Source organism: Bos grunniens, chromosome X (genome assembly GCF_055505025.1).
Source record: "Bos grunniens cultivar Pamir isolate PY7600 chromosome X, Bosgru_T2T1.0, whole genome shotgun sequence".
NCBI lineage: Eukaryota > Metazoa > Chordata > Mammalia > Artiodactyla > Bovidae > Bos > Bos grunniens.
This window is the reverse complement of record NC_141194.1, coordinates 51,414,285-51,434,264: the sequence shown is the minus strand read 5'-3', so window position 1 is coordinate 51,434,264 and position 19,980 is coordinate 51,414,285. Positions and strand designations below refer to the sequence as shown.

General features: G+C 40.9%; 1 long non-coding RNA gene across 13 annotated transcripts in view; it reads left to right on the top strand.

Annotated features, from left to right (window-relative positions):
* Window positions 1-19,980, top strand: part of LOC147340324 (uncharacterized) — a 76,866-nt gene that overhangs the window by 54,436 nt on the left and 2,450 nt on the right. For 6 of the 13 annotated variants that reach the window (XR_015159308.1, XR_015159311.1, XR_015159315.1 and 3 more), the window contains one exon: window positions 709-955. The exons of 5 other annotated variants lie outside the window; for them this stretch is intronic. This is a non-coding gene — a long non-coding RNA (uncharacterized LOC147340324). Of the gene's footprint in view, window positions 1-708; window positions 956-13,693; window positions 18,640-19,980 lie in introns of those variants that run through there. 2 more of the 13 variants (XR_015159320.1, XR_015159312.1) reach the window with 2 other exon arrangements.

Sequence of the window (19,980 nt, the reverse complement as noted above, 5' to 3'; positions counted from 1 at the left end):
AAACAAACTAGGTATAGAGTACAGATTGGTGGTTACCAGAGGGGAACAGGTATGGGGATAGGGAGAAATGGGTAATGGGCATCAGTGCTATGGTGCTGGATAGAAACTAGACTTTTGGTGGTGAGCATGCTCTAGAGTATACAGAAGTCTAATTGTAATGTTGTACACATGAAAATTATATAATGTTGCAAATCAGTGTTACTTCAAAAAAACAGGAGTAGACAGTTATGGGGATCCTTTCACGATGTATATAGATATAAAATCATGTTGTAGGACTTTAAATACATGACAATTTTATTTGTCAATTATACCTCAATAAAGCTGAAAAAAAAAAAAACCACATATAGATGAGTTTTTAACAAAATTCTACCAAATCAAATCCAACACAATATATGAAAAGGATGATACGTAATGACCAAGTGGGTTTTAATCCCAGGAATGTAAGGTTGGTTTAGCACTTGAAAACCAATCAGTATAATTCATCATATTAATGAATTAATAAAGGAAAACCATGTGATCAGCTCAACTGATGCCAGTGAAGTGTTTGATAAAATCCAACATCCATTTCTGATAAAATAAAAAAGAAACAAAAAGGAATCTCGTAGAAATTTAGGAATTTAGGGGCTTCTTTAACCTGATAAAGGGCACCTACATAAAACTACAACTAATTTCATTCTTTTTTTTTTGGCTATGCCATGTGGCTTGCAGGATCTTAGTTCCCAGACCAAGGATTGAACCTGGAGCTATGCTGAATCCTAACTGCTGGACCACCAGGGAACTCCCTCATCCTTTCTTTTTAAATTGAAATATACTTGATTTACAATGTTGTGTTAATTTCTGCTTATAGCAAAGTGATTCAGTTATATATATATTTATATATATATTCTTTTAAGATATGATTTTCCATTATGGTTTATCACAGAATATTGAATATACTTCCCTGTGCTATGTAGTAGGACTGTGTTGTTTGTCCACTGTCTATATACTGGTTTGCATCTGCTAACCCCAAACTCCAACTCCATCCCTCCTTGATCCCCTTTTCCCCTTGGCAACCACAAGTCTGTTCTCTACGTGTGTGAGTCTATTTCTGTTTTGTAGATACATTCATTTGTGTCATATTTTAGTTTCCACATATAAGTGATATCATATGGAGGGGATGCTTTCAATGGTTCCCTCCTTCCTTCCCTTCTTCCCTCCTTCCCTCCCTGATGTCTGCTTACCTGGGGCTGTGTCTCTGGCTGAGTTCATGGGGCCTGGCCCTCAGGCTGCTCTCCCACCAGATGCTAGGCTGTTTATTTTATTTTAATTTTATACTGTATTGGAGTATAGTTGATTAACAATGTTATGTTAGTTTCAGGTGTACAGCAGAGTGAATCAGTTACTCATATACCTGTATATGTTCTTTTTCAAATTCTTTTCCCATTTAGGTTATTACAGAATATTGAACAGAGTTCCCTGTGCTCTGCAGTAGGTCCTTGTTGGTTCACTGCGGGATCTTAATTCCCTGACCAAGGACTGAACCCCAGCCCCTGGCAGTGAGAGCACCAAGTTGTAACCACTGGACCACCAGGGAATTCCCTAGGCTGTTTATTTTTAATTGTAAAAATACATGCTCACAATGAAAAACAGACAGTGAAAATGCTACCGCTGCCCCACCGATACCACCACCACCACCACATTAATAAAGATACAGATAGAGAATTTCCTGGCGGTCCATTGGTTAGGACCCCGAGCTTTCACTGCCAAGGACCCAGGTTCAATCCCTGGTCAAGAACTAAGAGCCCACAAGCTGCAAGCTGCACAGCCAAAAAAAAAAAAAAAATTAGTTACAATACAGATAAAAACTTCAAGCATCAATGTGACACTCTGGCTCCCCCTCAGGCCCCCAGTTACCTATACCCTCCCTTAACAACACCTTATATCTTGCCCCCATGCATACATAAGCCTATTAAGGACTCTTTCCAGTGTCCTACCTGGAAGAAGGCAGCAGCAGCTTTTTGGGGCTTTCCTGGCCTCCACGCTGGCCCCTCTCACCCACTCTCCAAGGAGCCACTGAAGAGGTCTCACATCACATCTTCTCTGCATAGTACCCTTTGGTAGTTCCAACTTTACTCAGAGTAAAAGATCCAGATCTGGCCCCTGTCTGCCTTCCTGATCTCAACTCCTACCATGCTTGACATCACTCACCTCCCTAGAGTCACACTGGCTGTTCCCTCAGCCTGGAACACTTTCTTTTCCTTTTTTATTAAATTATATTGACATACAATATTAGTTTCAGGCATACAACATGATGCAATATTTTTATACATTACAAAATGACCACCACATTAAGTCTAGTTACCATCTGTCACTGTACAGTATTATTGAGTATATTTCCCATGTTGTACATTAGTTCCCTATGACTTATTTTGTAACTTGAAATTTGTACCTCTTAAACACCTTTAGCTATTTTGCCTAAGCCCCCCATCCTACTTCCCTCTGGCAACCACCAGTTTGCTCCCTGTATCTTTTTTTTTTTTGGTTGTGGTTGTTTTTTGGCTGTATCACATGGTATGTGGGATCTTAGTTGCCCCACCAGGGGAACCTGTGTCCCCTGCAGTGGAAGTGTGGTGTCTTAACCCCTGGACTGCCAGGGAAGTCTCTGTTTCTGTTTTTTGTTTGCTTGTCTGTTTTGTGTTTGAGATTCTACGTATAAGTAAAATCACATGATGTTCACCTTTCTCTTTCATTTATTTCACTTAGCATTATACCCTCTAGGTCTCGCCATGTTGCTGAAAATGGCACTATTTTGTTCTTTTTTATGACTGAGTAACATTCCATTGTATATATGTACCATATCTTCTTTATTCATTCATCTGTTGATGGACACTTAGGTTGCTTCCGTGTCCTGGCTATTGTAAATAGTGCTTCTATGAACATTGTGACATATGTATCTTTTTTTTTTTTTAAAGATTATTTATTTGACTTTGGTGGGTCATCATTGCTGTGCATGGGCTTTCTCTGGTTGTGGTGAGTGGGGGATAACTCTTCATTGCAGTGTATGGCTTCTTATTGTGGTGCTTTTCTTGTTGCGGAACACAGGCTCTAGGCACGCACGCTTCACTAGCTGTGGTGCAAGGGCTTAGTTGCTGTGTGGCATGTAGGATCTTCCTGGACCAGGGGTTGAACCAGTGTCCTTTGCATTGCAAGGATGATTCTTAACCACTGGACCGCTAGTGAATGTATCTTTTTGAATTAGTGTTTCCATTTTCTTTGGATGAATACTCAGAAGTAGAGTTGCTGAATCATATGGTAGTTCTATTTTTAGTTTTTCTGAGGAACTTCGTTCTATTGGGAATACTCTTCCTTGAGCTCCCTTAATGGCTTATACCTTCGCTTCTTCCAAGCAGATCTTTCAAGGTCAAATATCACCACTTCAGAGAGGCCTTCCTCTGACTACCCTGGCTAAATTATGTGACCTTTCAACTCTATTCTTTTGTTTTGGTTTATATTTCTTTGTTGTTGTTCAGTTACTAAGTCCTGTCTGACTCTTTGCAACCCCATGGACTGCAGCATGCCAGGCTTCCCTGTCCTTCACTATCGTCTGGAGTCTGGTCAAACTCATGTCCATTGAGTCAGTGATACCATCCAACCATCTCATCTTCTGTTCCCGCCTTCTCCTTCTGCCCTCAATCTTTCCCAGGATCAGAGTCTTTTCCAATGAGTCGGCTCTTCACATCAGGTGGCCAAAGTATTGGAGCTTCAGCTTCAGCATAAGTCCTTCCAATGAATATTCAGGGGTTGATTTCCTTTAGGATGGACTGATTTGATCTCCTTGCTGTCCAAGGAACTCTCAAGAGTCTTCTCCAACACCACAATTCGAAAGCATCTATTCTTTGGTGCTCAGCCTTCTTTATGGTCCAACTCTCACATCCATACATGACCACTGGGAAAACCATGGCTTTGACTATACAGACATTTGTCAACAAAGTGATGTCTCTACCTTTTAATATGCTGTCTAGGTTGGTCATAGCTTTTCTTCCAAGGAGCAAGTGTCTTAATTTCATGGCTGCAGTCACCATCGGCAGTGATTTTGGAGCCCAAGAAAATAAAATCTGTCACTGTTTCCACTTTTTCTCCATCTATTTGCCATGAAGTGAAGGGACCGGATGCCATGATCTTAGTTTTTTGAATGTTGAGTTTTAAGCCAGCTTTTTCACTCTCTTCTTTTACCTTCATCAAGAGGCTCTTTAGTTCCTCTTTGCTTTCTGCCATTACAGTGGTATCATCTTTGTATCTGTTATTGATATTTCTCCTTGTGATTCATCCAGCCTGACATTTTGTATGATATTCTCTGCATATAAAGTAAATAAGCAGGGTCTCAAAAATGATAGAATGATCTTGGTTTGTTTCCAAGGCAAACCATTCAACATCACAGTAATCCAAGACTATGCCCCAACCACTAATGCTGAAGAAGCTGAAGTCAGATGGTTCTGTGACCACCTACAAGACCTTCTAGAACTAACAGCAAAAAAAGATGTCCTTTTTCATCATAGGGGATTGGAATGCAAAAGTAGGAAGTCAAGAGATACCTGGAGTAACAGGCAAGTTTGGCCTTGGAGTACAAAATGAAGCAGGGCAAAGGCTAACAGAGTTTTGCCGAGAGAACACACTGGTCATAGCAAACATCCTCTTCCAGTAACACAAGAGAAGACTCTACACGTGGACATAACCAGATGGTCAATGTCAAAATCAGACTGATTATATTCTTTGCAGCCAAAGATGGAGAAGATCTATTCAGCCAGCAAAAATGAGACCTGGAGCTGACTGTGGCTAATTGAAGAAAGTAGGGAAAACTACTTGGCCATTCAGGTATGACCTAAATCAAATCCCTTACGATTATACAGTGGAAGTGACAAATAGATTCAAGGGATTAGATCTGAGAGACAGAGTGCCTGAAGATCTATGGACGGAGGTTCATAACATTGTACAGGAGGCGGTGACCAAAACTATCCCCAAGAAAAAGAAGTGCAAGAAGGCAAAGTGGCTGTCTGAGGAGGCTTTACAAAGAGCTGAGAAAAGAAGAGAAGCAAAGGGCAACGGAGAAAAGGAAAGATATACCCATCTGAATGCAGAGTTCCAAAGAATAACAAGGAGAGATAAGAAAGCCTTCTTAACAATGCAAAGAAATAGAGGAAAACAACAGAATGGGAAAGACTAGAGATCTCTTCAAGACAATTAGAGATACCAAGGGACATTTCATGCAAAGATGTGCACAATAAAGGACAGAAACAGTAAGTAACTAGCAGAAGCAGAAAATATTAAGAAGAGGTGGCAAGAATACATAGAAGAACTGTACAAAAAAGGTCTTAATGACCTGGATAACCACAGTGGTGTGGTAACTCACTTAGAGCCAGACATCCTGGAGTGTGAAGTCAAATGGACCTTAGGAAGCATTACTATGAACAAAGCTGATAGAGGTGATGGAATTCCAACTGAGCTATTTAAAATCCTAAAAGATGATGCTGTTTAAGTGCTGCATGAAATATGTCAGCAAATTTGGAAAGCTCAGCAGTGGCCACAGGACTGGAAAAGGTCAGTTTTCATTCCAATCCCAAAGAAGGGCATTGCCAAAGAATGGTGAAACTACCACACAGTTGTGCTCATTTCACATGCTAGCAAGGTAATGCTCAAAATCCTTCAACCTAGGCTTCAACAGTACATGAACTGAGAACTTCCAGATGTACAAGCTGGAAAAGGCAGAGGAACCAGAGATCAAATTGCCAACATCTGTTGGATCACAGAAAAAGCAAGAGAATTCCAGAAAAACATTTATTTCTGCTTCATTGACTACTTGAAAGCCTTTGACTGTGTGGCTCACAATAAACTGAAAAAAAAATTTTTTTACAAATAAATAATACAAATATATATTAGAGAATTATCTAGCTACTTTCAATATACTAACATTAGAAGAAAAGAGAAATAGAAAGAGCAGAGACTACATCACCAAGTTGTTTTTTGACCAATATCCAGACTTAAACAGTGCTGGGAAGTCCCAAGTCACAGCACATCTGGATTCCCAATTGGGAAAGGTTCCCAAGGCAGCTCAGTGGGTGAGACTTCAAAGACTGGGTCCCTGCTTATAATCCCAGGATGGACGCAAACTGATACCATCATCAATCTGTGACCGAACTGCAAGCCTGGTTTTATGTTTATACTGTTTGTTTTGTCTTGTAAAACTTGGAATGTTGCTACACCTGGGGCTTGGTTGGCCAGGCCCCATCCAGGGGCTCAACAATCTCAAGATTCCTCCCCCATCTTATCTATGGTGCTACAAGTCTTACACTCATAGCAGTCAGTCCCTTACAGTCACTCCTAGTCAGAGCAGTATCCAGGCAGGTTAGAAGCAAGGTCAGAGGCCTGCTCTGCTTTGTCTCTGAAGCCTAAACAAGACTATTTATTGAATTTCCCTGTCGGTCCCAGGATTGTTTAGACTGAAGAACATAGGAACAAGGCAAAAGAACACAAGCAGTCTTATTAATTCTGTAAGTAACAATGTAGAACATACTGTAGGTTTTAGTAAAACAATCCACTCCTTGAAATTGAATGGGCTTCCCTAGTGACTCAGACGGTAAAGAATTTGCCTGCATTGTAGGTGACCTGGGTTCGATCCCTGGGTTGAGAAGATCCCCTGGAGAAGGGAATGGCAACCCACTCCAGTATGCTTGCCTGGAGAATTCCATGGACAGAGGCGCCTGGCAGGCTAAGGTCCGTGGGGTTGCAAAGAATCAGACACAACTGAGCAACTGTCAGTCAGTCACTCACTCACAGTAATTGATGGAGTGTTCCAGTAACCAGAGTTCTCAAACTTGAGAAGGTGGTCCATACAGCAGTCCTTCCGTAGCCTTGTCACAGTCTGTCAGTAAATGGGTGTAGTTATCAAAGTCTAGATAATTTAACCACCTTTGCAAGAGTCTATGATAGAAGTTTATGCTTCTATTGGCCAACAGTAGGGCAGGTGAAATTGTCTTCCGTGTTAGCTAGGTGATATTCTTGTATTACCATTTGGAGATCCATTTGCTGCATTCTCAAAGAAAGAAACTTAACAAGAGGGTTAAGGATGCATAAAAGTAGAAGAGTTGTCAAGGTGTCTAGAAGAAAGGTTAGTTAGGAGAACCAGGGCCAGACATTGGCCTATGATGTCAGTATTTCTCTAGGTATGAGAAGATGCAAGAATTTGGGCTAAAAAAAAAAAAAATCTTTACCTGAAAACATCTGACTATCTGAAGGCCTGTTTTGTCCATTTTTCCAGAGTACAGTGTGAGTGCCTGATTTCTGACATCTACCCTGAATTCCTTTCAGGGAGTATTGAAGTTCAGCAGCTCTACAGCTGGCCAGATTTAATCTTAGCAGAGGCAGTCTGCAAGTGCCAGTTTCCAGTCAGCAGGCTCCTTCACAGCCACAGATTTGACCATGCTTTGGGGGCATTTCATGGCCATTGTGTCCCACGGGGCTGGAAAGGCTCATTTCCAGGTCTAGTGAAGATTCCATTGATGGGCCATTCAGTGTGTTCTTACTGGACCGCTGCTGCTGCTAAGTCACTTCAGTCGTGTCCGACTCTGTGCGACCCCATAAACGGCAGCCCACCAGGCTCCCCCATCCCTGGGATTCTCCAGGCAAGAACACTGGAGTGGGTTGCCATTTCCTTCTCCAATGCATGAAAGTGAAAAATGAAAGTGAAGTTGCTCAGTCGTGTCTGACTCTTAGCGACCCCATGGACTGCAGCCTACTAGGCTCCTCCATCCATGGGATTTTCCAGGCAAGAGTACTGGAGTGGGGTGCCATTGGCCCTGTGAATAACAAAAGTCTCTGGACCATTCCTGTCTTACTAACCTCTTGGTCCAGGAAAATATACCCTCTTGTTGCTTCTTCCCATATCTAGAGTTACATTATTACAGTCATTGATCTCATCAGATCAGATCAGATCAGTCACTCACTCGTGTCCGACTCTTTGTGACCCCATGAATCACAGCACGCCAGGCCTCCCTGTCCATCACCAACTCCTGGAGTTCACTCAGACTCACGTCCATCGAGTCAGTGATGCCATCCAGCCATCTCATCCTCTGTCGTCCCCTTCTCCTCCTGCCCCCAATCCCTCCCAGCATCAGAGTCTTTTCCAATGAGTCAACTCTTCGCATGAGGTGGCCAAAGTACTGGAGTTTCAGCTTTAGCATCATTCCTTCCAAAGAAATCCCAGGGCTGATCTCCTTCAGAATGGACTGGTTGGATCTCCTTGCAGTCCAAGGGACTCTCAAGAGTCTTCTCCAACACCACAGTTCAAAAGCATCAATTCTTCGGTGCTCAGCCTTCTTCACAGTCCAACTCTCACATCCATACATGACCACAGGAAAAACCATAGCCTTGACTAGACGAACCTTTGTTGGCAATTATGGAGCCATATATATCATTTTATCAGTGGCTCAGTCACATATTTGGTAATACAAGAGACAACAATTTTCTGAAACAGGCAACATAGAAAATAATATAGCTAGCAGTTGTTAGTAAGGTCATAAGCTAGAATTTAAGTCAAGAACTTTCATCAGGTATAGCCCAATATACCCCAGGTCATCTAACTTAGTTAAATGATTATATCCAGGTATTAATCTCCTGGTTGTACATAATGAAGCATTTGATATTTATTCAAAGGCTGACTACTGAATAAGCTTTAGAAACAAAGTGTCCTTTTAACAACTTAATTAAAATCTTAACAATACAACATAACAAGAAGGAACTATTTCAGAAGTGAATAACAAAACTAGAATGAAACATAAACATTTTTCATTGTAAGGGCTTTAACCCATCAAATAAAAATGAGGTTTGTCAGGGAGCCAGGAAAAGTCAGGTGGCCATCTTGGATTTCCCATAGCCCAGACTGATTTACAGCTATAGCTTACCCATTTTACATTCCCCAATTTAGGAGTAGACTATTGTCATGTTTTTAAGGACATCAGGATAGCAATAGTTTGACAGTGAGGGGTCAATTTTGTAGAACAGAAGGAGCTTTATCTACATGTACCATAATCTTTATAGATCATTATGAAATAATACTTATTTACTTTACCAAAGTAACAAAAGATTTTTAAAACAAATATAAATCACTTAAAGGCAAAGAAATTCACAATCTGTTATCAGAAGTTGCATTCTAAGAAAACTTTGTTCTCTTAACAGAGAGAGAAAACCAATTCCAGTCTGGTACCACCTTACTGTTAATAACAAAATTTGTTTATCTGGTTAATCTTAGAAAGTCTTTTCCATAAGTCTTGAAGACCTAGCAGTATTCTTCTAAAGGCATGAGAGTGAAACCATAGAAGGCATGTTTAAAATCTATTATATTGCAGTTGACAAAGCAACCTGGTCATTGCTGTGACATGTAACACTTTAATATGATAATTAGAATTATAATTAACAACATTTAATCAGGAGATATCAGATCTTTATGAATTCCACATAATTTTTAGGATACCTATATTAGTAACATCAACCATACATATAACCTGAGAAGATTTATCACTCCTCCGACAATACTTCCCATGTAATTTAACATGTCAAATGAACCCATGTAGTTTAATACCTCTCTTAGGGATGTTTTGGGGCCTTCTGAAACATCCCAAAGTTGGCTAGAGGTCAAAAGAACTTCATTAGAATTTAATTTTAGGGTATTTTGCCAAAAATATCAACAGGGTTTATAACAGTCAGATAGGATCATATAGGTCATTGTGAAAAAACAGGTACTCTCTTAGCCAAAGTTAACAAAAAGATTTCAAAGATAAACATAGAACAGATCACTTCACAGGTAAAGAAACTTAAAATCCATTATCAAAGGCAGTTCAACATCTCAAGATAACTTGTATTATGTACAAAACTATTTTCGTGGGGTCCACTTTCCATAAAACCTGTCTCTCTCTTTTTTTAAATTACTTTGTTTATTTAGAAACAGCCACCTGTAAGTCAGATCTACTTTCTTTTTTCTTGATAAAATGCAATTTCATTTCTCATACTTTTTTTTTTTTACTTAAAACACATCTTGTTTTCCTTAAGCAACTATGAACTGTCCTTTATATTAGCATTCTGTAGATTGGTGAACATATATACCAATGATAATTTCTAAAAACATTTGCTTTCTTATAGAGAACATCTCAGAGTGGCACCAAGCATATTTATTAATAGTCCAAAATCTCTTTAGTTTCTCTCTAAGAGGAAGTTAGCATTTAGTAATTAATGTTCAAAATCTTATTTTATTTGGAAATGACCTAGCTATTCAATAAACTTTCATCACTTAGTTTAGCACAACCCTAGAAATTCAAGTTACCCCAATCTGGAGAGACTATTTTAGACAGACATTCCTAAAGTATAATTATTAATATAATTATTCTTAATTATCTAAAAGCTCTTGTCCTGTTTATATATATATATATTTTTAAAGTTTCTTCACTTGAGTTACTCTCCTTATTGACAAATTTAGCTTACATTAAACCTAGGCATAATAAAAGTATTACACAATGTTGATGACTCAAGACATGTCTTAATTAGATTAGCAAACAAGCATTAATACTAGATATTTAATATTGAATATTTCCCAGTTCATGTGAACTTGAAATTCATTTAGGTTAATTTCTCTTGTAATTGTTTGATTCATAAGTGCTTACTTTTCTTTAAGCCAATTGAATAGAGCGCATTTACAAATTAACCTCATATTATCCAAAAACAAAGACACATTGAGACATAGATAAATCCAGACAGAGATCTCATAGTTTTCCATTTGAGATTTAAAATGTCTCTGACTCTTTGCTCTTTCCTTTTATTTTTTCTTGGCTTGAAATTCTAATTTGCCCAAGGCTGAGGTCTCAGACAAATTGGACTCTGTATTTCAAGGACGTGGCAAAGCTTGCGTGCTGTGCTAAATCGTTTCAGTTGTCTCCAACTCTTTGGGACTGCATGGACTGTAGCCCACCAGGCTCCTCTGTCCATGGGATCCTCCAGGGACTCTTCCCAACGCAGGGAACTAAGCAGGTTTCTGGCATTGCAGGCAGATACTTACCAGGGAAGCCCTGGCAAAGGTTGACTTCAAGCTTTTTCCTAGGCGGGCCTTTTTAACAAGCTGCCTGCCAAGTTGCTTCAGTCGTGTCCGACTCTGTGCGACCCCACGGACTGCAGCCTACCAGGCTTCTCTGTCCCTGGGATTCTCCAGGCAAGAACACTGGAGTGGGTTGCCATTTCCTTCTCCAATGCATGAAAGTGGAAAGTGGAAGTGAAGTCGCTCAGTCGTGTCCGACTCTTAGCGACCCCATGGACTGAAGCCTACCAGGCTCCTCCATCCATGGGATTTTCCAGGCAACAGTACTGGAGTGGGGTGCCATTGCCTTCTCCCTTTTAACAAGCTAGCTGTTTTTAATTGCATATGTAAGAAGAACCGGTTTTGCAGTTTCAAAGGAAAACAAAATTTCATTTTAACCAGTTTTTTCTGGAGTCTAAAGAATATCATGGCCACCTTGTGTCAAAAAAGTCATCTTTCCTTTCTCTAGTCATAGTTTCATAGTTAAAATACAGACCAAATAGTACTCAAATTGACTGTAATAACAGGAGCAGAAACAAACTTGCTAGAGTTGGGAAGGAGTGGGGGAAGCTAGTTTCCCCCTCTCCTCTAAGGGCTTCCCTGGTAGTTTAGCCGGTAAACAATCTGCCTGCTTTGCAGGAGACCTAGGTTCGATCCCTGAATTGAGAAGATCCCCTGGAGAAGGGAACGGCTATCCACTCTGCTATTCTGGCCTGGAGAATTCCATGGACTGTGTAGTCCATGGGGTCTCAAAGAGTTGGACACAACTGAGCGACTTTCATTCACTTTCACTTCCTGAGAGATAGGGGAAGTTAGAAAGGGATTAGCTGATGGAGAGGGAGACAGAGGCAGATGGGGATGGGGTGTAAGGCAGCAAAAGGACAAATAAAGGAGAGAGAAGCTGTGGGCCAGCTCAAGGGAGAGCCAACCTAAAAAGTGAAGATTTGATCAACTAAAATATAATTTTGGCATTGTAACATGGACTATCATCCTCACAAATCGCATAATTCTTTTTCCAAGTCCAACTTTTCTTCAGACAATTTTCAATTAGCTTTATGTGCTTTACCGTAGGCAGAGAGGAGGATCCAGCCTCTCACCTAGCACAGCACATTCTTAACCTTTTTCAATCAGCACAAACCAGAAACATTTAATAACTTTTAAAGGTTCAACCTGCTTTAATTGAAAGTTCCAATTCTCACACAATTCAATGAATACGTCCTATTCATTAGCTAAAGAGCAATAAAGTGAATCTTCCCATCTGGGAATAAAAACTTCATCAACCTTCATCTCATCCTTCTTAAAGAATGGCATTTTGTCTCACAGATCCTGCTCACAGCGCCAATTAATGCTTTGCTGAAAGTTTTCGCTTTCACCTCAGGTTCAAGGGATTTGTTAACAAAATAAGGCACTCGTTATATACAAATAAATAATATGAACATTTATTAGAGAATTATCTAGCTTACTTTCAATATATTAAAAGAAAAGAGAAATAGAAAGAACAGAGGATACCTCACCAAATTGGGTTTTGATCAACATCCAGACTTAAACAGCACTGGGAAGTCCTGAGTCACAGCACATCTAGAGTCCCAGTTGAGAAAGGGTCCTAGGCAGTGTGTCCGCTCAGTGGGTGAGACTTCCCAAGCTGAAAAATTCTTAGAGATGGGAATACCAGACCACCTTACCTGCTTCCTGAGAAATCTGTATGCAGGTCAAGAAGCAACAGTTAGATCCAGACATGGAACAATGGACTGGTTCCAAATTGGGAAAGGAGTACATCAAGGTTGTATATTGTCACTCTACTTATTTAACTTATTTTTCTTTAGAGGAAAAAACATATTACTCACTCTCTAGCATATTTGTTATTGTCTTCCTTCTTCATTAGAATATCAGCTTCTTGATGGCAGGGCTTTATGTCTGATATGTTCACTGCTGCATCCCCAAACTCACACACAGTAGGTATTCAATAAATGTTTTTTTGAATGAGTAAACAAGGCAGGAGGGTATGAGGAGTAGTGGTTCCCGTGGGACGTGAAGAAGCTGTGTCCACCCCAAGTCATTCCCATTAGCGCACACACACAGGCATGCTTGAGACATGCACTGTATCATGTCTGCAATTCAGAAAGTTTGGGCTGCCAGTTTCCATCTTGTGAATATTAAAAAAATTGACTGAAGTATAGGATAGATACTATTTGACACTTTACTATGTATGTTTTAAGAGTCTTCATAGTGTCAGCACCTCTGTAGCCAAAGGCCGTGGGCACAGACTTGTCCTTAGTCAAGCAAGTTGGTAGTGAGGAGAATGCCCAGCATGGGGGACTATGAGTTCTCTCAGTAAAAGAAAAGATGTATCATAGAATTTGGGCTTGTGTTAGGTGGTTTGGGAACAGTTTAAGGAAGTGATGTTTTACTCTAGATTCAATATTATCCAGAAGTGGGCGGGGGGGTAAGTGTATAATTGTGTATACTAATACATCTCTATAGAGTGGGCAGACTAGAGAGAGACTGAAACTGTAATTGGTTAAAAAAATAGCAGCCACTCATATTAATCAGGATAGGGGATGTTTGGTTAACTTTTGTTGTTTATATTTTGTCTGTGTTCAGATATGATTCGGAGAAGGCAATGGCACCCCACTTCAGTACTCTTGCCTGGAAAATCCCGTGGATGGAGGAGCCTGGAAGGCTGCAGTCCTTGTGTCCTACTCTTTGCGACCCCATGAATTGCATCACGCCAGGCCTCCCTGTCTATCACCAACTCCTGGAGTTCACTCAAACTCATGTCCATCGAGTCCGTGATGCCATCCAGCCATCTCATCCTCTGTCGTCCCCTTCTCCTCCTGCCCCCAATCCCTCCGAGCATCAGGGTCTTTTCCAATGAGTCAACTTTTCTCATGAGGTGGCCAAAGTATTGGAGTTTCAGCTTTAGCATCATTCATTCCAGTGAACACCCAGGACTTATCTCCTTTAGGATGGACTGGTTGGACCTCCTTTCAGTCCAAGGGACTCTCAAGAGTCTTCTCCAACACCACAGTTCAAAAGCATCAATTCTTTGGCGCTCAGCTTTCTTCACAGTCCAACTCTCACATCCATCATGAGCACTGGAAAAACCATAGCCTTGACTAGACACACCTTTGTTGGCAAAGTTATGTCTCTGCTTTTTAATATGCTATCTAGGTTGGTCATATAGGTTTCTCAAGAAGCAGGACAGGTGGTCTGGTATTCCCATCTCTTTCAGAATTTTCCATAGTTTATTGTGATCCACACAGTCAAAGGCTTTGGCATAGTCAATAGGGCAGAAATAGATGTTTTTCTGGAGCTCTCTTGCTTTTTCCATGATCCAGCGGATGTTGGCAATTTGATCTCTGGTTTCTCTGCCTTTTCTGAAACCAGCTTGAACATCTGGAAGTTCACGGTTCACGTACTGGTGAAGCCTGGCTGAATTTTGAGCATTACTTTACTAGTGTGTGAGATGAGTGCAATTGTGTGGTAGTTTGAGCATTCTTTGGCATTGCCTTTTTTTGGGATTGGAATGAAAACTGACCTTTTCCAGTCCTGTGGCCATTGCTGAGTTTTCCAAATTTGCTGGCATATTGAGTGTAGCACTTTCACAGCATCATCTTTCAGGATTTGAAATAGCTCAACTGGAATTCTATCACCTCCACTAGCTTTGTTCATAGTGATGCTTTCTAAGGCCCACTTGACTTCACATTCTGGGATGTATGGCTCTAGGTGAGTGATCACACCGTTGTGATTATCTGGGTCATGAAGATCTTTTTTGTACAATTCTGTGTATTCTGGCCACCTCTTCTTAATATCTTCTGCTTCTGTTAGGTCCATACCATTTCAGTCCTTTATCGAGCCCATCTTTGCATGAAATGTTCCCTTGGTATCTCTAATTTTCTTGAAGAGATCTCTAGTCTTTCCCATTCTGTTGTTTTCCTCTATTTCTTTGCACTGATCGCTGAGGAAGGCTTTCTTATCTCTTCTTGCTATTCTTTGGAACTCTGCATTCAGATGCTTATATCTTTCCTTTTCTCCTTTACTTTTCACTTCTCTTCTTTTCACAGCTATTTGTAAGGCCTCCTCAGACAGCCATTTTGCTTTTTTGCATTTCTTTTCCATGGTGATGGTCTTGATCCCTGTTTCCTGTACAATGTCACGAACCTCCGTCCATAGTTCATCAGGCACTCTGTCTATCAGATCTAGTCCCTTAAATCTATTTCTCACTTCCACTGTATAATCATAAGGGATTTGACTAGGTCATACCTGAATGGTCTAATGGTTTTCCCTACTTTCTTCAATTTAAGTCTGAATTTGGCAATAAGGAGTTCATGATCTGAGCCACAGTCAGCTCCCAGTCTTGTTTTTGCTGACTGTATACAGCTTCTCCATCTTTGGCTCCAAAAAATATAGTCAATCTGATTTTGGTGTCGTCCATCTGGTGATGTCCATGTGTAGAGTCTTCTCTTGTGCTGTTGGAAGAGGGTGTTTGCTGTGACCAGTGCGTTCTCTTGGCAGAACTCTATTAGCCTTTGCCCTGCTTCATTCTGTACTCCAAAGCCAAATTTGCCTGTTACTCCAGGTGTTTCTTGACTTCCTACTTCTGCATTCCAGTCCCCTATAATATAAAGGACATCTTTTTTGGGTGTTAGTTCTAAAAGTTCTTTTAGGTCTTCATAGAACCGTTCAGCTTCTTCAGTATTACCGGTTGGGTCATAGGCTTGGATTACCGTGATATTGAATGGTTTGCTTTGGAAACGAACAGAGATCATTCTGTCGTTTTTGAGATTGCATCCAAGTACTGCATTTTGGACTCTTTTGTTGACCATGATGGCTACTCCATTTCTTCTAAGGGGTTCCTGCTCACAGTAGTGGATGTAATGGTCATCTGAGTTAAATTCACCCATTCCAGTCCATTTTAGTTCACTGATTCCTAGAATGTCGACGTTCATTCTTGCCATCTCCTGTTTGACCACTTCCAATTTGCCTTGATTCATGGACCTGACATTCCAGGTTCCTATGCAATATTGCTCTTTACAGCATCGGACCTTGCTTCTATCACCAGTCACATCCTTAGCTGGGTATTATTTTTGCTTTGGCTTCATCCCTTCATTCTTTCTGGAGTTATTTCTCCACTGATTTCCAGTAGCTTATTGGGCACCTACTAACCTGGGGAGTTCCTCTTTCAGTGTCGTATCTTTTTGCCTTTTCATACTGTTCATGGGGTTCTTAAGGCAAGAATACTGAAGTGGTTTGCCATTCCCTTCTCCAGTGGACCACATTCTGTCAGACCACTTCACCATGACCCACCCGTCTTGGGTGGCCCCACACGGCATGGCTCTGTTTCATTGAGTTAGATGAGGCTGTGGTCCATGTGATCAGATTGGCTAGTTTTCTGTGATTATGGTTTCAGTGTGTCTGCCTTCTGATGCCCTCTCACAACACCTACCATCTTACTTGGGTTTCTCTTACCTTGGACGTGGGGTATCCCTTCATGGCTGCTCCAGCAAAGCGCAGCTGCTGCTCCTTACCTTGGATGAGGGGTATCTTCTCACGGCCACCCCTCCTGACCTTGAATATGGGGTTGCTCCTCTTGGCCACCTTCCCTGACCTCGGGCATGGGGTAGCTCCTCTAGGTTGCTCCTGTGCCATCTCAGCCTGGCACACTCGGTGGCTGCCCCTGACCTTGGGCGAGGGGTAGCTCCTTTTGGCCACGCTTCTGCATGGTCCGTTGCAGCTGGCATGCTTATGGGAAGGTTAATGTCAACCTTTGAGAGAACTTATGCCAAGGGGTATCTTCCAGGACTGCTGCTTCCAGTGCCCCCGTCCCTATGGTGAGCCCCCGCCAACCAACACCTCCACAGGAGACCTTCCAACACTAGCAGATAGGTCTGGTTCAGTCTCTTGTGGGATCATGGCTCCTTCCCCCTGGGTCTTGGTGGGTGCAAGACTTTGTGCCTTCCAAGAGCAGTGTCTATGGAAGTCCTATAATCAAATTCTGCTGGTCTTCAAGGTCTGATTCCCTGGGGATTCCCAGTCCCTTTGTTGGATCTCCAGGCTAGGAAGCCTGACATGAGGCTCAGAACCTTCACAACAGATGGAGAACATCTTTGGTATTGTTGTTCTCCAGTTTGTGGGTCGCTCACCTGGCAGGTATGGGATTTGATTTTATTGTGATTGCATCTCTCCTACTATCTTGTTGTGGCTTCTTGTCTTTGGACATGGGGTATCTTATTTTTGGTGGGTTCTAGTTTCCTTGTGTTGATGGTTATTGAACATCTAGTTGCAATTTTGGTGCTCTCACAGGAGGAGATGAGCACATGTCCTTCTACTCCGCCATCTTGAACTGGAAGCCTAAATTCTGGTGTCTGATCTTGGCTCAGATTCTTTGTGTCTCAGCACAAAGAATTCAGCGAGAGACAAAGTAATGGGTAAGAAATGGAATTAGAGAGAAACACATTCCACAGACAGTGTGGGCTTTCTCAGAAGGCAAGAGTCACACTTGTATGTATTTCAATTTGAGAAGTGGTTTTTATTGTGCTTTTATTGGTGTCTTTGTTGCAGAGATAATAATTATCATAGAAACAAAAACAATTATATATGCTGAGTGCTCATTTGTATTTCTTCTTTTGTGAATTGCCTTTTCATATCCTTGAATGTTTTTCTGTTTGGCAGTTTTTCTCTTAGTGATTTGTAAATTATATATATATATATATGTGTGTGTGTGTGTGTGTGTGTATATATATGTATATAGTGTCATAGATGGTTAGAGATGTATTTTTTCCTAGATTGCCATTGCTTTTTAATTGTTTGTGGTGTTGCCGACATTTTAGTAGTCAAATGTTAGTCTTTTCCATTAATAATGTCTTTTTTAGTTTTTTGTGTTAGATTTTCTATATTCCAGATTAGTTGTTATTTCCCCCCCAAAAATAAGTTCATGTTTTTCATGCTTGAATCTTCCATTTGGAATCTGTGTGACCCACAGAGCAAACTTTCTATTTCTCCCCTTTCCAATACTTAAGCAAGTTTCCCAAATTTAACACTGACAAAACTATTTCTTCCCCAACTGGCTCTTGGTGCTTCATTTTGTCTTTATAGTAGACCACAGCAGACAATATTCATGGCTTGAAGCCATTCTCTGTCAAATCTGCTCATTTCAACTCCCACCTTGCTTAGCATGTCAGCAAAGTCTTAAGGCCAGCTATACTTGGTTTTTTTTATGCAAATAAACACAGTAACCTGCTCAGTTACCTCTTTTTATGCCTCTCACAAGAGTTTTGGAGTTTTCTTTTTCACATGAGTCCCAAACACTGGTTAAGGTTATTCCTAGGTATTCTTTTTTACTATTATGAAGGGAATCTATTTCCTGTTGTTTTCTAACTGGTCATTGCTTGTACTTGAGAAAATGTTTATTCCTGCTACCCCTGCCTATAGCGTCTCTTTGTGTACCCAACGCCCTCTATACTTTCCCAACACCTGCTCCTTTCCCTAAAGTAGAGACTTCACAATGTTGTCAGCACATAGTAAGCGCCAATAAAAATGTTTATGTTGGGTAATTGTTTCTCCAGCCAAGACATATGTCTCCTAAGTATAGAGACATACACTCCAATTTATCTGGCTTTGTTTGTGCTGTGGCCCAGCAGAATTTTCTTTTTTGTGTGTGTCTGTGCTGTGTGGCATATGGGACCTTAGTTCCCCAACCAGGAATCAAACCCACGCCCCATGAAATGGAAGCATGAAGTTTTAACCACTGAGTCTACAGGGAAATCCCACAGCCTAATTATTAATAGCACTCTTTTTACTTGAAAACTTGCCCAACATTGAATGATCTAAGATATCTGTAAGGTCTATCTGTAAGAGGACTATTTTTTCTCTAGCTGTGGTGAGTCAGGGCTACTCTCTAGTTGTGGTGCCTGGGCTCCTTGTTGCAGTGTTTTCTCTTGTTGTGGAGCATGGGCTCTAGGGTGTGTGGGCTCGGTGGTTGAGGCTCCTGGGCTCTAGAACACAGACTCAATAGTTGAGGCACATAGGCTGAGTTGCTCCTTGGCATGTGGGATCCTCCCAGACAGGGATGGAACCTGGGTCTCCTGCATTGGCAGACAGATTCTTCACCACTGAACCACCAGGGAAGTCCAAGAAGACTATTTTAATAAGGTGATAACCAGTAGTAATTATAACACACACATCAGTGAAGGGAATTATTAAGGGGCAAGAGACATGTTTAATCATATCATGAAAGCAGCTGTTAGCCTTCACATAGACTTAGGCCTGTTATTGAGTCCCCTGATACCTGTTTCAACTGCATTGTGAAATTTAATAAATTATCCATCTCAAAAAAACTTATTATGAAATATCTCAGGTGTAGAAAAGTTATAAATATTATAACATTATAAGGAATACCTTATATTGATCTCTTAGGAACCAGAGATCAAATTGCCAACATCCGTTAGATCATCAAAAAAGCAAGAGAATTCCAGAAAAACATCTACTTCTGCTTTATTGATTATGCCAAAGCCTTTGACTGTGTAGATCACAACAAACTGTGGAAAATTCTTCAAGAGATGGGAATACCAGACCACATTATCTGCCTCCTAAGAAATCTATATGCAGGTCAAGAAGCAACAGTTAGAACTGGACATGGAATACAGACTGGTTCCAAATTGGGAAAGAAGTATGTCAAGGCTGAATATTGTCACCCTGTTTATTTAACTTATATGCAGAGTACATCATGGGAAATGCTGGGCTGGATGAAGCACAAGCTGGAATCAAGATTGCTGGGAGAAATATCAATAACCTCAGATACACAGATGACACCACCCTTATGGCATAAAGCGAGGAAGAACTAAAGAGCCTCTTGATAAAAGTGAAAGAGGATAGTGAAAAAGCTGGCT